General features: G+C 45.0%; 1 long non-coding RNA gene across 1 annotated transcript; it reads right to left on the bottom strand.

Moving 5' to 3' along the window:
- Nucleotides 1–7,601: 7,601 nt before the first annotated feature.
- On the bottom strand, nt 7,602–10,371 carry LOC125758543 (uncharacterized). Its single transcript, XR_007416202.1, has 3 exons — nt 10,313–10,371; nt 10,175–10,246; nt 7,602–8,189 (listed from the first exon to the last, which is right to left on the bottom strand). It is a non-coding gene; the product is annotated as an uncharacterized LOC125758543 (long non-coding RNA).
- Nucleotides 10,372–11,314: the final 943 nt, after the last annotated feature.

The following is an 11,314-nucleotide window of genomic DNA, read 5'->3' as shown; positions in this document are numbered from 1 at the left end:
TGACTCGAAGGTCGCGGGATAGAATCCCGATCGCTGCGGCCGCGTTTCGATGGTGACGAAATGCTAGAGGCCCCTGTACTTAGATTCAAATGCACGTTAAAGAACACCAGACAGTCAAAATTTCCGGGGCCCTCCGTTATGGAGTCCCTCATAATCATATCGTGGTTTTGGGACGTAATATTATTGATATTATGTGGTGGTGGTCGTGCACTTGTGTTGTGCTGTAGCTATAGGTTGGTTTAGGGCAGCCATTGAGGTTGGTAATTGATCTGCTTGAGGGTCTCTGCAATGTTGTTAGAGTATCAATCAACTGGAGAGCAAATCGGTGTCTCTTAAAAATGTAAGTATGGCTGCAATTCACAGCGGCGTCGTTGGTGGTTGGTATGTAGTGAGCGGACCTCAAAAATAAGGTAACATTTTTTGTTTTCCTTTTCACTACCATAACGACGGTAATGTTGTCAAGCGTCCGCCTCCTATGTTGGAGGTAGTGGGTCCGAATGCCTGTTTTGACGGGGACCCACCGGTCTTTTTTTTCTTATATGCAGAAATGTCCCCCCACACGGTGCTAATGGGCAAACAAGGGGTTCCAATCTAAAGGGGATCATACTGAGATGTAAATAAATCTTGTCACTCCTTCTACTGCCAAAGAAGGGGTTAAGTAGCTTAGAGCCATTGTTGTGGGAGGCAGCCTATATACCGACGCCGGGTGCCTACCACTAAATTAGAAACAAGCGCGCTCCCGGCCTGGTGCGCGGTAAAATGAAGTATGTGCTAGGTCGTTTTGGAGGACGCCCACCTGCGGGAAATTGGTGGCATGGGACTGGCAGACCTGGAAAATACGGTGACTTTCATTATCATCGAAAGGTGATATTATCTGTAGGTGCTATCCCGTCCCCCAGAACACTGTGGGTGGATTGCACTTGGGTGGATTGATAAAATGGCCGGATGCTGACTGTGAGATTGAACAACAGCTACGTGGTGTAACTGCTTTCGAGCTAGTGAGTTCCAGATATTCATGAGTTCGAAACAGCGCGAAAAATGCGAGGACACAGAAAGAACCAGACAGGACCATACGCTGAACAACAAACAATGATTTTTTTTTATTTCTGCGAACACGAATAAATACGCTTATATAGATATGTTTCTTTTACTTTTTTATTTCTAGGTTACCCATGAACCGAGAATACAGCATAACAGCGCTTGAATGAGTACTACAAAATGGGCCGATTGAACCCGCTGAACAAGTGGGATACATTTTATACGTACTATGGCAAACTTTTATGTAAAAACTCACAGGGTCCCTTATGCACTCGCCTAAGGCGACTTGAAGGCCTAAGCCATAATCTTCTTTTTCTTCTGAGTCAATGTATTGAACCTTCCCGCCCCCCTTCCGAAAGCTTTCAGCACCTAACGTGATTCTGCACTGCCTCCGCTATCGGAGGCACTGCAAGGGCTCGTGTGCTTACGAAATGTCGCAAACTTGGTTGAGCGACCCCGGTGTCTGGAACCGCCGCCTACATAAACTAGACTCATCGAGGAAGCTGCAAATTCCATCGCACCTCTTTCGCGTGGCTTTCACGAAGGCGTACTCTTATCGCATAGGAATGGCACACACCTCCATATGTGACTCGCGCAACAGTGGCGAAAGATGAGAACATCTCCTGTGTTTCTGTGATCGCTTTGTGAGCGAACGAAACGTTCTACGCAATGCGTTGAACAAACTATAGATGACCGATCGTTTTCAGAAGAGAAGATCCTAGGATTGTGGCCCTACGCGTCGCAGGCCAGCAAAGCGACGCGGGCCTTGCTACTGTTTTTAAGATAGAGCGGGTTGCGCGATCGCTTGTAGGCGTCTAATGGACAGGCGCACTTGTACCCTGAGAGTTCCCTCTTTCTTTCTTTCTTTCTTTCTTTCTTTCTTTCTTTCTTTCTTTCTTTCTTTCTTTCTTTCTTTCTTTCTTTCTTTCTTTCTTTCTTTCTTTCTTTCTTTCTTTCTTTCTTTCTTTCTTTCTTTTAATTCATTTCTCCCAGTGCAGGATAGGAAACCGGACGCACGTCTGGTTGACCTCACTGCCTTTCCTTCCTCCTCCTCTGCATCTCACCTGGTTTTGCACTGCCTACGTGATCGGCCCACCTTTGTCCAAGCGCGGATATCATGCGATGTAGTCATCAAGTTACGTCACAACATTTTGGCGATATGTGACGTAACCACTCGGTGATGATCTTTTCCAGCACTCGTGTTGACTCCAACACCGACGATCAATTTTTACGATCTATCAATTTTTAGGACGATCAATTTTCGATCGAGCAGCGACAGCTAGACGACATACATGCTTCTGCTGTGAGAAATGCATCCCGGACAGGGAAATGTCCCTATCTTTTCTTTTTATTATGGTATTTGCTTGCTTGCCGTCATAGTTTTGTTTTCACCGTCATTTTAGTAAGGAGAGAGTCCTTCCTGCTCGACAGGGGAAATGATACCATCGTGGCAAGGAGGCAACTGGAGCGAAAGAAAAATACACATATCAGAAAGCTTTATTACAACTTCTCTGTGCCCACACCTATGTAGAACACCGCTTCTAACTTTGTTCGTGCAGATCCTGCCGCAACGACCGACAATAGCAGCGAGGGAGTCGAGCGATAGAGCTCGTGGTTTCACGCAAGGGCGTCACCTTGTTAAGCAAAATCCCATGTGGATGCCGCGTGTGCGTACAACCTCCGTGCCTGCGACTCTCGCGCGGGCTACATATATACAAAAGGAAGGCGTGTTCTCCGCCACTTCATTGTTCGCGCGCGCACGGGCGCACGAGTATGGACCGGATCTCCGGTGGTGGAGGCATGGTGCAGCGACCAGGACTGCCGCCGCGCGCGCACACGCAGACAACACGTGCGCAAGAGCAACCAGCCTCATCGGCACTCGAGGAGCAGCGTTAGGGACTCGCGCTCCCGTAGTCGTCTTCCAGAACGTGTAGTAAGAAGTAGTCCTCCCATGCATAGTCCTTGTACCAGGACCAAGGAGAGGAAACCCCTTCTTCTGCGTCGGGAGGCCCGCTTTCTTCTCCGCTTTCGCGTCGTGAGCGTCGATTTCTTCAGGGCAGCCAGCCAAACCAGCCGTGGCGCACTGAAGGCGGGCGTTCCAATTTTCGAGTCGCGCGTGACTCTTGCGCGTAATGCACACGGCGTCCCGTTCCTCCTGGGCTACATCGCCGCCTGCAGCAGCGGAGACCAATTAGGTCAGAATGCGAGCGGCATCTGCACACGCTCTGTGGTGGGCCTCCACGTTGGTCCGCTTCTTCTTCCTTTTTGTTCTTCTTCCTCACTGCCTTCCAGGGGAGGAGGACAGGCGGGAGGCCGTCGAGATCGTGCATCACGCGCCGGCGCCGTAATGTTGTCCCCAGTTCGTCTCGTTTGGTGCGCTTCGAATGCATGCGGGATGTGGGTACTCCGCTGCTTCTGCTCGGAACTTGCGTGAGTGCGGATATCACGGCTGTGGTGTGCGTTGCCTCGTATAGCAGCGAATGCCTCAGACTTTTTACCTGCTCGCGTTTGTCTCTCGTCTCGGACTTTGTAAAGAGGTGCATTCAACGGCTGCTTCTCGTTTTTGTCTTGTGTCACCCGCACGTATTGCGTAACATGCCTGCGCAAGTAATTCTTCTTATGTATATTCATATCTTGATATTTTGGAAGCCAACACAACAGTCAGGTTTGGTTAGCTTTCCCTGTAGAAAGAAAGCAGCGCGTAAGCGTTTTTTTTTTATTATTATTAAATGTGTTTAAGGAGCGGTTGGTGCCTATACATGGCTCCGGCTACTCCTTTTCCCGTACTTAATAATGAGCTTCACGAACCTATAAATAAAAGTAGAGTACTGTAAAACTCACTCACGGCAATGTCCTTTTAAAAGGAATATATATGTTCTCACGTCATGCATAATGTCCACCTGTCGACAACAATGTTCACACAAAAGAAACGTTCGCACTTTGCCGAAGAGTTCATCTTACAGTCCTTTGTTTAATGCGATCAACAACAGTCACTGGGCCCCTGCCCGCACTTCAAACACAGCTGTCTTGAATCACAAGAGGCAAAACGAAACATGTGACCAGAAGTATCTCAATGTGAAGAATCATTAAAAATGTGAATCACTATCTTTTTGATATTTCCGACTCTTCTAAAAAATGTACTAGGGCGCGTGCAGCAATGTTTTGAAAGGTTTCTGTTGGCCATGGACCCAAAACTTTTGCTAATGATAGCGGCCGTCTATCCAATCTGTTTAGTTTTTCTAAGAATTTTTTACTAGGAACCGCATAATTTTTGCAGTGTAGAAGGAGGTGTTCTATGTCTTCTTCTGCCTCTTCACATGTACATGTAGCGCAGTTAGTTTTTCTTATCCTATATAGGACGCTCGTAGTGTAGGCAGTGCCTAGACGAAGTCCGTGAATTAATGTTTCTACAGAACGGCTAATCTTAATCGGCTTTGTAAATTCCATTCCAGGATCGATTGTATATAATTAAGAGTTCTGAGCTCCGTTCGTGAACCAAGTCTCTTTGGACAATCGACCACATAGTTTGTTCAAGACACATCGTGCATCACTCGCCGCGAGAGGTAATAGAGATAAATCGTTATCTTGATGCACTTCATGTGCCAACCCATCAGCTGTGACATTTCCGGTGATATCACAGTGACTTGGGATCCACTGGAAAACGATATCATGATGTAACTCTTTTGCTATGGCGTGTGTCTTCCAAATTTCATATGTTAATTTGTTATATGTTTTTTTCTAAGTTGATGTCTAATACACACCAATGATGATTGCGAGTCACTTAAAATTACCCAGCGAAGTGGTCCTCTCTGTCTACGTATGTAGCGTAAAGCAGAAAGTATAGCAAATAGTTCTGCCGTGGTGGACGTCGTAAAGTGACAGAGCCCAAAAACTTTTCTCTCTTGGTATTCAGGTATACAGAAAGCTGACGTAGAACTTTGTTTTCGACATGACCCATCAGTGTAAACGCTTTTTGTTCTAATGTTTCGACCTCTGTCTATGTACTAACATTTACCTACTGAAAATTTAAGACTCAGCCTCATACAGCAGTCTTACTGCAGTGGTTACGTCACGTCTGAACGCTGCATTGAACTAAAACACAAGGAGCATGGGAGATTGAAAAGGTTAGACTTACGCTGCAGACAGGTGATTGTATTGCTTTTGCCAATGATTACCCTTCCGTATAGCTCGATATTTGCTGAAATGATTACGTAACTTGTTATAACTTGTTATGGCGAATTCAAGGTAAATGTAACTGGTAGCGAAGCATCGATAGAAGCCCATACGTTCATAAAATGGCTGCTCATCAGCTGCTCATGGGCTTTAGCGCCATCTGTGTGAGGAGGGAACACTTCTGGTGGAACAAAAAACAAAGCGAATGTGACGCAATATTCGGCAAAAAGTGACGTCATTTCGTTGGCACTAGCGCGAAATTTGACCTCAAAAGAGTTTTCTTAGGCCCCTGATCGCTAAGGACTCGCGGTAAGGCGAGCCGGCAAGTACTTGACGAGTGCGATTGACGCTAGCTAAACTAATATCGACTCATGACTAAACAGCGGTGTTTCAGTGTACCGCCTTTTTGGAACTTTTACTCTGCGTTCGTGTCACCTTCCACAACGGGATTAAAGCAAGCAGCAGCGTACCTCTCACGTTTGCAGCGTTGCTGTTTGCTTCGCACGTTCGCAGGGGCCTTAAAGAGCGCATTGCTTGTGTGCTTCAGTTCTAGCAAGAATAAATGACGCCTCGTCACGCCAAAATGATGAAATTTCAGTTTTCTTCAGTGGTCACAATGACGAAATTTTATCGCACCCTACACAATGAGAAACAAGTGTCGTAATAAGTACAAGAAATTCGTACACTACGTGCGTTATGTTTTGCCTTATGTTCTGATAAATTAACCTGACGTGTAACGTATACAGGCATGCGAATTGTAGCGCGACAGATAACTTAGCGATCTGCTCACCGATAACAGGAAATATAGTAGGCACTGCCTGTTCACGAAAGAAACCGGGCTGCAGGAATACAGATCCATGAAAATCCAGCACGCACACTACTCCGAACCGTTGCCCCGGTGTCTTATCCAGAAGAGATGGGTCGCCAGGCGAACGCGCGCACACCACATCTATTCCGCGGGCGGGTACCGAGGAAAGCGTTCGGCGTAAAATGTTAGCCGCGTCGTCCTGTTGCCCGTTGAACACCGTAATCAACAGGTTCATTGACGATGAAACACACCTTGCAACTCCGCGCTCAGCAAAAATCAAGATCTCACCACAATAATTCAGAGAACGCATGCAAGTGCGAAACACCAGAACACGTGAGAGGGCGTGTCGTCGCAGACGAACTTTACAAGCACGCCTTTCCATGCACCGCAAGCGCTGCATTGATTAACAATGACCTGCGCCTTTCTTCATGGGGCGCTAAGAAAAAGGTTCTTCGTAATAATTACGCACTGTCACACATTCTTGGCGCATTGAACCTACATAATATTGTTCGGAAAATAAATGTCATTTGTAAACATGAAGATCTTTTGCCCTTGAATAAAACTTGGTTTTTCGCTATTAGTGTTTGTTCCCTCAAAACATAGTCGCGCTTCAATCGCAGCACTCATAACTCCCCTTTCTGGTGTCGTTGGCAATAGGTTCTAAGCCGATTTTCGCCCGAAGGTACGCGACCTATTTGGATCGACCTTGGCGAATTTCTCTAGTGAGAAAGAACCGTATTGGTCGGCAATAGTTAAGAAAAAAAAACTGAAAATATGCGTCGTTTTTCATTTCTACAGAGCTTATCCCACTTTTAATAAACTTTAATCTTATGACTCAACAGATCCAAGGAACGCCACTTTATGCAACCGATAGTCACGAAAACGTAAAAAAAATGAAGCCAGACTACGGTATGCTTATGATTGGTTTACTTACCCTTATGAAAATGTGAGACGAGTTCAAAAAGAAAGTCTAATGACTTCTGACATTTCGGTCATTTGACGCTCTAATGTGTCCCTTTAGAATTTTGTAATGTATTTGAAATGCCATTCAAAAACATATTGGCCGATCATTCTGATGCGTATTAACATGTGATAGTCTGATGCGGATTAACATGTGATAGTCCGATGCGTATTAACATGTGATAGTCTAGTGAGCATGAAACGACCTTTGACATCAACACTCATTTGATTCTCTAATGTATTTCTTCAGAATTGTTTTAATGTACTCATAATGTCATTCAAAAACATATTGGCCACCGTCATTCTAATGTGTCCTTATGAGTGACTTTCTTGTGAGTATGAAACATCCTGTTTGCAATGACCCTCGGCCAAGCTTGTGCTTCGTGGCCAATGACATTCATAACATTCCTGAAACAGAACTATTACAGTGCATGATAAGATTTATGATATGTCCGGATGATAGTACGGAATCACATATTAGTTGTGCCTGGCAATGTGTTTGCTGGTTGATACACATGCAGCCAAGCATCATACAAAAGTGCATGTATGCACCTTCTACGACACTTGTGCTGTACAGACATTTCTCAACAAAAGAAAATGGATAAAAACATTTATTGACTGGGAAACATGCAGAGGTTAAATGAAAGAAAAATATGGTGTACACCTGTCATATCTTCGTTTCGTTTAATCTGTCTACTTAACATTGATGACAGATTGCTTTTGATGCGCAGGGTCCTTGTAGGGAATCCATGTATGTGTATCCATGCATGTGTATCCTGCACGAAAGATCGCAGTAAATATATAAGAGTTGCAAAGAAAACTTTATCCAACACATCGTGCACCTTAGAACACTTAGATGTACTGCCAAGGCCCCGTGCAGGTAGTTGACAAAAAGCACTTTTGTGAAGTTAGAGTTAGTCAAAATTGCATCTTATATCGCATTTCCAATAGAAACTTTCAGCAAATCCTGTAAGAAAACAGGAAAACAACACAGAAGGTCAAGTCCAGCATCAAGTATACATTAATGGAGTTACGTCTAGGGTCTTGTTTCTTTGATCTTAGAATTCCCTCAAAAAAGTTGCAATAGGTTCATGAGCAGGCGCAACATGTCGAAGCTCTTTGTAAAGATTGAAACAAATGCCTACCATAAAATATAAGCTCGACCAGGCTCACAGGTAGAACGCTCCCATCTTCGTCTGCAAGCTGTCGTCTGCTTCAGTTCCACGAACAGGTGAGATCACCGGGTACATATGTTAAGGATACCAGAAAACATTCATGAGTTGGCGCACCACACAGACCTTACAGCTCACACACAATACATACAATGTATTCAGGCAAGTCTATGTTTATATACCAGCAAGGGCCTTGAATGATGGACTCAGATTGCGCTATAAGAACAAGTATAACCTGAGCAACGGCTCATGGCAGACAACTGTAATGGTGCCATTGCAAGCCGAACTTTCAGGAACTTATGTACTTAGTAAACACTATGTGGTTGGAGAACGCAGATTACGATATAGGTCATTTAAATTACGAAAATTACATCAGCTCTGCTACACAATATAAAATGCATAAATTGATAAAATAAGAGTATGTGTGGCCCATGTGCACACTCCATAATGCCGAGCTTTACATATTGTATTATATGATGAATTTGAGCCGTTTAGGAAAGTAATTCTAGTCGTGTTAAAGCCAATCAATGCCTGGAATATCGGTTTGAATTTGTAGTGCTGCAAGCCATAAAAAAAAAAAACCGTTAACCACTTTTGTCAGCCTTCTCTAAACATCTGCACACATAGTTACATATGAGAATTTAGATTTGTTTCCCATAATAATTACTTCATAAAATTAAAGTAGCACTCTCACAATGAATGCTACGTCTTAGTCGCACAACCTGCAAATAAGAGCACTTTTTCAGTTTCATGCTGCCTTAAGAAAAGCTCACAAAAGAAACATGAACTTTAGATAAGCACATAATTGAGGTGTGCTTTTGCCACCCCAGCACAGTGGATAAAAAGCTCTTGGAACAGTGCTGCTTAACCATTACAACAACTTCTGTTAATATAAACCAGTATGCTTCAGGAAACAATATAACGACGGGAAAAATATTTCACATCATTTTTCTCAAACACAAATATTGCAACAAAGGGCACCTTGCCAAACGCAACTGGCATATTTGTCTAGAATTGATAATTATATACATCTTGTGCTCTTTCAAATTACTGTACACATGGTGTTAGTACCAGAATATAACGTAATTCACTGACTTGTATTATCTTCAAGTGGGTTCACCCAACGCAAGTTCGTTTCTCGTAGCAACGACCTTGCACAGTCAGATTAAAATCCTAACCATAGTGCAACTAACTTCTAACAAAACAAGCGCGGTGCAGTAGTCGCGGAGAAAGCCACAAACACACGCCACTGAAGAGCACCGCGCGCGCATGTGCAGCCGCAGCGTGTTTTTATATCTTCCTCCCCGCGTACTACATGCCAATTATTACTGAAGTTTCCTGAAAGTTACTTCATTTGTACCTGCATCATGAGAAGGCTAGGCGATGAACGTTATGTTTAAAGCAGTTCTATTTCCGAAGTGATAAGCCATCGTACAAGTAGCTTCAGGCGATGATCTCGTGCAGTATACAGCTGTAGTCGATTCAATAACTTTCGACGACGCTAAGAAGTTTATTTACAGAATCACAACTCGGATACAAAAAATCTTGCAAATTATTCTTCCTTCGGTTTACGATCGCTTCTGAGCGGCGGAATGCCAAGAGCGGGCCACTTTCTCTCTCTCCTCGGTCGCGACCGTCCCCTCTCCGGGAAAGAGCCATGCTCTCAGTCCTTCCCTCCTACCTCACCTCCCCCTCCGGTCCCCTACGCCCAAAAGGGCGAGTGTTGCCCTCCCTGCGACACATACATCGCGCAGGCGTCCCCAAGGTCAACCAGTTCCCGAGTAGAGAAGCAGCAGCGGGAAGCGGGCGGGCCGAGCGACAGGCATTCTTGGAATCGAAAAACAGCCAAGGAAGAAGAGCGCCATGACAAGAAACGCTTGCGTTACAGAAGCGAGCGGAGTATCGCGCAAAGCAACGCGCCTTCATCCACCCGTTGCAGTTGTAGGTAGTGAACGCACATGGTGAGTGCTTCATACAACCGTATAAAGTGCACAGAAAGCATTGAGCATAGCGTAAAACATACCTGTCTATCATCCTTCCTCTGGCCATCATCCCCGCAGAGTGAACACACCGCCCAGACGATCACACTCGGTTCCTGCGTAAAAGACGTCATGTAATGAAGTAACCTAGCTGTGTAATTCAGAAATATTCTAGAACTTACCAAAATCAGGCATCCACTGTGCACTCTTCAGCTTTACAGTCCACAATGTACCGTACACTCGGGCGACAGTCTTGTCAAAAGGCTGCTGTACGTCCGCACTCGCCTTCAGTCACGAGACTAGGACCTAGATCGTCTTGGAAGGTACACTTGACATTGAATCAAGTAACCAACGTGCATAATCGATAAACGTGGTAACGAAGCATTGCAGAACACAGCATGGCACACACACACACAAACCGCGCGCATCGTGCACCCGTCAAACAACTAAAGCGCCCCCAAGGACAACTTTTCTTGGCAATGAAGGGAAGGCTACGGGGGCGGAGCTACTGCACATGTACTGCTCCGCGAAATAGTCCGGTTCGGCGCGCGTTTTCGAATTTAGTTTTGGTTTGTGAACCTTCCGTACCTCATGTGACGGCCATTTCATTGTTCGAGCGGCCGTCTCAGGCTTATACAGCCATTTGCTAGTGAAATTCGTCAGAAGCTCCCTAGGCGAGTCGTCGGGAAAGGTGGAGGGTGACGAGCGCTCACTTGAAGACGAAGGCGCTATTTTGACTGTGAGGTGCACGTAAAAGGTGCGACGTTTTCACAAGTGCAAAAACGCGAAATGACGCTGCATAAATCAAAACAAATATAAATATCTCCTTGGTGCGCGCTGACCCTCTCTTCAAACAGCGCTCCGTAGAAAATAAAGCAATGTTGTTGTTTTTATTTGTCACTGTACATAAAAAAAGTGTATTTATAGCTTTTTTTTAACCCGTGTGTGCATGTTGGGAATGTGTTATGGCTGTTCGATTTTGTTATACAACTATACATTTTGTTTTGTCAAGAGAAACGCTTTTTTGTTTCAAGTTACTGCCCTCTCCCGTGGATAGAAAGAGGTAGGGATTATGATAGGAGGAGGGAATGGGTAGGGTGTGATAGGCGACACCCAATGTTGCACACAGAGGAGGTGAATGGGACAAGGAAGGAGTGAAGGAGAGAGGAGTTGACGCCGTGAGA

This window comes from Rhipicephalus sanguineus, chromosome 5 (genome assembly GCF_013339695.2).
Source record: "Rhipicephalus sanguineus isolate Rsan-2018 chromosome 5, BIME_Rsan_1.4, whole genome shotgun sequence".
NCBI lineage: Eukaryota > Metazoa > Arthropoda > Arachnida > Ixodida > Ixodidae > Rhipicephalus > Rhipicephalus sanguineus.
Note: the sequence above shows the minus strand (reverse complement) of the source record. Positions and strands in the feature narration are given on the sequence as shown.